We start from the raw sequence: 6,501 nt of genomic DNA on the forward strand, positions 1-6,501 counted from the left end.
CTTTCTATATATGAGTTATATATTGTTGCATTAAGTTGTAGGAGTTGATTGAAACCATTGATGCATTTAGTATTATCCTTGCTTACCTTATTACCTTATTACCCTATTAGGTCGGGATCGAATAACTGCTTAGCCTTGCTTAAACCGGTAGCGATCGGTGATATCCGGTCACCTACATTTATAGGTGGTTACTGGAAGAATTTAGCTATGGAAAGAATGATATCCTAGAATTAACCATGTGTGATGGATAATTGGAGACCAGACAGAAAAGTTGGAGGCAACTAGATAGGGTTCTGGGGTGCTGTTAGTTTTCGTCTGTGTCGATTAAGGACCATCTGTTGTTGGGCCTCGAGTCATGTTGAACGCATGCCTTACATTTAGCTGGCCGGATAAAGTACCTTCCGACCACGAAGTTGGGAGATTATTCGGACCGAGTAGATTGCCCGTAGCACACTGTGCCGGAGCAGGTGTGGTAGGACATGGGGGCGAGACGATAAGACCAAAGTGCAGTCGGTCGGCCCCCGGGTACATGTAGTTCCTGGCAAACTCGAGATTCCTGGATAGTTGACTCGGTGATCAATATCTCACTTTAGCGGGTGAGTGAGGTTTGTGTAAGGAATAAATCACCAGCTGGTTAGGAATCGATTCGAATCGCCATCGCTCCTGGATAGTGAGCACTTGACTTGAGTTACTGCATCATAGTAATTATTATGGAACAATGATGGTTATCTGGATGGTATGGGATATGCTAAATCTAAATTGGTAACTGGATGTTATTGGTTAATCAAGTGATTGCTATAGTATAGGTGCTTACCTAGATGGATAGGTCATAATAAAGATAATGCAAAGTACTTAAAATGGTTTCTTCATGATAGCTTATACTTTTCGTAAACAAGTCAGCTAGCCCACTAAAGAAAGTCTTGCCTGATCCTTGGTGTCATTTGTTTTGGTCTCCGACGGGTAAGTCTGGCTGAGTACATTCGAGTACTCAGGGTTTATCCCACCTTGTTGCAGGTGATGTTCTCGACCTGTTGATGATGGTGGCTAACCACCGGTGGGCTCGGTGATTCTATGCTTACTTCTCATCTATATGCTTTTGTCGGATGATATCACTATGCTAGCAATATATTTAGAACTTATATTAATGTAATCATTTGAAAGCTATGTTGTTTTCACTAAGCAGTTTTGAAATCCAAACTTGTACTATTATTTGTTAACCCCTTTGTAATATTATTTCCACTGCAACCCAATGTATGTGATGTGTATTTGCTTAATCACGCGATCTTGGTTGTGATGTTGATTTACCGAGGTCTTTCGGGACACTCGGCGGACTACCGGGTTTATATGAGTGAAAGTATGGGTATGTCAACATGTTAGCAGGGACAACCGTACTTGATCTTGTATAAATTGGGCGGTTCTATCACAGCTGGTATCAGAGCGAGATTAAGCATAATACTGTCAGGTACATAGTTTTAAAAGCCAAGTTTTGGTTTTAAAAAGTCTATTTAACTAAAACTTTAGCTACAAGCAAATTTGTCAAAACTAAATTGCAAAACTATGCTAGCGACATCCACCTTTATGCCCAGTTAAGGACTATTAGGTGGCTATCTAAGTACTAACTTTGAGAGATGTACTGTATTGCAATTTTTTTTCTTTCATCGTCCATACGGCGTGCTATTGTATGGATGTCATTCGCTTGAATGGTACTATATGGATCAATTGCCTCTACGCCCAGATAAGTGTGAGTTGTGAGAGTATGACCGTCCAACTGTCGGTCTAGGGGAGAGTTAGCTGTGGTTACTGGAATATTTACATGTTACACCCATGTATATATGAAGGTACTTAATTGCGGGTATATTTATCGGGTAGCTATGGATATCGAAGTATATATATCTGGGGATGTATATATGGAGAGTATCTTAGTTTACTGCTTTCATTGTGTGCTTATTTATCTCTTTGTGGGGATGGGCTGCAATGAATTTGTCTACAGGTACGCTAACCACGAATGCGTAGATTGAATGTAGCTAACGACTAGCTATATATCAAGAGAGTACGTGTTATGCCACTGACATAGAACGTGATTGCCACCTTAGGCTGGCAATTTTGTGAGGACGAATAGGACGAGCATGCATCATGATTGTGCTTGTGCATAAATATGCTTCCCTTCCTTTATTCTAAGTACTAAGTAACTTGTGATCGATGTATTGCACTATCTTCCTTGTGTGGAGTTAAACAAGAATGCCTTGTTCCATGTTGTTTGAATAGGAAGTGCTTGAGAAAAGTGTGTGCTTAGCCTTGCTATAAATAATTGTGGTTCCATGCTTAACCTATAATATCCTCTAGTTTAGCCAAGTGGTGGGTATGTATGCTTGTTATCTAATTAGTGCCATAGTTATCACCTATTTTGTCCTCAGTAAGCATACGAGTGTTGAAGAGCACTATCCTAGAACCATGTCTAAGTTTTGGTAATCTCATGGTTGTCGTTTTTAATTAAGTTCTCTCTTAGGAGCCTGAGCCTGTACATGTGGTTGCTAGCCCTTGAACGTTGTGCTACGAAGACCTTTATCCCTACCTTTGCTTGACCTTTGACCCAAGCTTAGCCCCCTTCTTTGCTCGCATGTTTCGTGGTTGTCCCGCTCCTGTGTGGGAGGACCTTGCTCAAAAACCTTGTTAGATCTCATTGCTCCTTCTTCTACTGATGATCTGGTGCAACGCTAATCGCTATCTACTCTGCTTCGGAACCTTTTCCTCGTAGATCATGTCGTTGCCTTATCAACTGAATCCTTAGTCAGTGCCTTGGCTCTGTCCCTTAAATCTTGTTTATCTTGTCTCCAACCTTCCCATGTCTCGGGATGTCTATCAGTCTTGGTCTCATGTTGTTGCTCAACATGATCGGATCTTATGATAATCTTTCATCTGGTAATCACCTTGGTAGACGCGAGGCATGCGTGGAATTTAAACAAGAATCTCATACTTAGTTGTCTTTAGCAATTAAGCTATGCTCTCTTGCATTGTGTTTTGATCTTCGGATCCCCTGTTTGTTGACTCCCAACCTTGTGACTACCTTTGTTTGCTGTCCCTCTTTCACATAGTCCTTGCTCCTATGCAACCCAATTTATGCCATGTGAGATTTCTTGTGGGTTGTATGTTCAGTAATGGTGCCACGATTAGCGATCTATGGTGCCATGACAAAACCGAGAGCCCCTGTGGGTGCACACACAAGGTTGTGCTGCTCGGTACGCGCTGGTATCAAGGTTTCTAGTTATGCTCCATTATAGAACTACACCGATATGTTATTCTCACTTGAGCTCTTCCTTGGTTATCTCTCCTTATCATGTCAAGAGATCTATATGTCGAACTAGATGCAATAGGACTTCCTTCTGTAGTAGTCCAATGGTTAACCTTTGAAGAATAGGTCACTAACAGGAACATAAACAGACTGCAAGAGGGTAGACAAGTGACTCTACTCGACGTGACTGTCTCTGTAATGACGTCGATCATCTAGTGAGCAACTTATGTCATTTTTATTGGATCAAAAAGGTGCACCACACTTAAGGTTGAACAAGTTATCAGTCGGATGATAAATGGACCAGGAGATTATGTGCTATAATAGGTCACCTGGTATATATGAGATTCATGTCCAAGTTCTCAATCTTTATGTGCATAAAGATGACGTAGACGAACCGACCTTCTTTGGTGTGACCCCTTTCTGCTGACTTCAATGGCGACCATCTGTAGGCTTCGACCACAATTTTTATTATCAAGAGTGAAGATTTGGAAGCTTTTTAGTGTTGTGGGACAACTAATTTGTTACCAGTAGAAAAGTTAGTCTTCAGTTAGGTAACAACTATTTGGTAACTATGAAGGCCAGATCTCATAGAACAATGTTGATCAAGGAAACAACAAACCTAGCCCTGCAATGCAAGTGCTACTTCTTCTCCAAATGTGCTATCAAGTCAATTCCATCATGGACAATCACGTATATAGTACAAGATGTTGTATCGGCTAGGTAGGAGCTAGCGAAAGCACGTCCCTAGTTTTTAGCCAGCATCTTTGTGCCCCAAGTTGCCACTAACACATGTGTCCGAACTCTATTGGATGAAGTGCCAAAGGATATATAGGAATGGTTCCTTATCAATGTAGAAATGCCCTACATGTGGAATAATGTTTTGTGCCCTGCGAAAACAGCCCACAAGTCCAATGCTTGTGCATAGTCAAGTTGGTGTCTAGAACGATGGTTGAAGTGTTACCAGAGAAGCATGTAAGGAAAACTCTAGCCTCCATCCTCAGCTAGAGAAAGACTGCTGCTGCTATGAGAAAGGTTAGAGAGTGCCAAACACACACCTCAACGTGTGGAGCGAAGAAAAGGGAGGACACGAAATCTATCTAGATTTTGTGGCACTAAACCGGTTCTCTTCAAGCCAGCGATTAGTGACTCAAACGAAGTTGAATTGACCCCCAAACTTGGTGATCTCATTCCTTGCTTAGGGCCCTTCAATGTCTTAAGATGGTTTGAGTATTGGTTGAGTAAAACGTCGAATTTGAGAGATATCTTGTCAGGCTCGGTTTGCTGCCATTTCAGAACAGAGCAGTTTTGGTAGATGAATTGTTTGGATGGTCAACAGTGTCCGGTTGAGTTGATTTTGGTGAGTAGTTAGAAGACCCATGGATCTACAAGCCCACCAAATTTTGTGCATATTGGAGCAGTAGTTTGTGAGATATGAATAGAAAACAAAAGGGTACAGAATCTATAATTTCGCTGTGATTGCGATCATCCTTCACATGAGAAAGTTGTGTTTACAATTGATGCCAAGATTGGCAACACGATCATTGTCTTGCCATTAGATAATCCTTTATATGCCCTAGAGAAGACTCCTTGCACCCATGTTTGTGCCATACCTTTGTCCTCTTGTATCGATAATAGTTGAGCAGTCAAGATGTTCTACAAGTCAACTTGTGCCGTTGCAAGTCAAAGAGTAATTGGAAAGGTGTCAAACCATAGATTTTTGGATCATGGATTGGAGATATTGATTGACCCTAGAATGGAAGCCTCGATGTCAAATACGGTTTAAGAAAGCTGGTTTTACTACGATGCAAGTCAACCCAACTTGCAGTGCAACTGCACCACGAAGGCAAATTATACTTAACCTGCTTGGTAGTGAACTAGTCCCTAGTTTTGTGATTACTTGCAACTTGTGTTGTCCTCCAAGCCTCGCTAACATCCTTCTGCGTTAATGGTTCTCCAATGCTGACATGCCTTTGGTACCTTATATGTGTTTTTACCCAAGAGGTTGCATCATATCCCACCCAGAATCATTGTTGCAACTTGGATCCAAAGGCTCCCTAAAGAATGATCATCGAGAATGTTGAACCGACAGAGTCAGCTACTATGTTTACCACTCACTCAGCAGACTCAGACCATACAATATTGTTATCAAAGAAAGAGCACTGCGCACATGGAATATATGTAGCCTTCCATCAGTTGACATTTGAGTGATTGCACCACTACAACCAGTTTGGATATTGGTTAACTAGCTTCTCATACCCTCAAAGGACGTTTACCCATTTATGATCACATCCTTTGCGAGAAGTTGTGCTCAAGCCACTTTGATAGAGAACTGCTTTTCAAACCTTGGGAACAAATATAGCACCGTTGCAAGGAATATCTGTCAACAGGCTGCGGTCTAGTGCAAAGTCCATATAGTCTGTGCTATATCCACTTGGGAAGTAGATGCTACAAGTATTTAGTCTACGTTTGTATCGCTCTTCGTACAACGAGGACGAAGTACGTAGGACATTGCTATCTTGGATTCCTCTCAAAGTAACAATACATCATGAAGGCCAACGAAGGAAATTCTTCAGACAAAACTTACTACAAAGGACAAGTATCAGAAAGTGTCTTGACCAAATTAGACTCTCTTATGCTTGAAGCTATGTAGCCTAAAGCTCTTGTTGATATTGGAAACTGGTAGCATGTCTCTCTTCCACAAAAGTCTTTCGTCCTGAATCTCGGGACACGATTCTTTTAAGGGGGGAGGGCTATAACACCCTAGGTGTTTGCCACCAGTTAAGTAATGGGTTTGAGCTAAAACATGGTATATTAAGTGATGATGAAGATGTCAAGGTTAAACCTATAGAAACGAGCCCCAACCTAAACTTGGGTATTGCACCTTTGCTCGCCTATAGACCCATTTTCAAGATATATGCTTGGGTGGTGTGATTGGGATATCTTCATGTGTCTCACATCAATACCCATCTATATTGGACACTCAAAAAGTTTCATGAAGTTTGGAATCAAAAAGTCACATGAAATGATAAGTTATATCCTTATTGGAATGACTTTGCTAAGTGCTTAAATTGCACTATTAAGTGAATGAGAACATGAGATGTCAACCAAATCTTGCAACCATGCCCAAATGACTCTAGATGAACTCTACAACAAAAGTCATGAAAGGTTCATGTTGAGCAAATGCCAAGAAAATGCTCCAATGGATCAAAAAG

Source organism: Miscanthus floridulus, chromosome 7 (assembly GCF_019320115.1).
Source record: "Miscanthus floridulus cultivar M001 chromosome 7, ASM1932011v1, whole genome shotgun sequence".
In the NCBI taxonomy this organism is placed as follows: Eukaryota; Viridiplantae; Streptophyta; class Magnoliopsida; order Poales; family Poaceae; genus Miscanthus; species Miscanthus floridulus.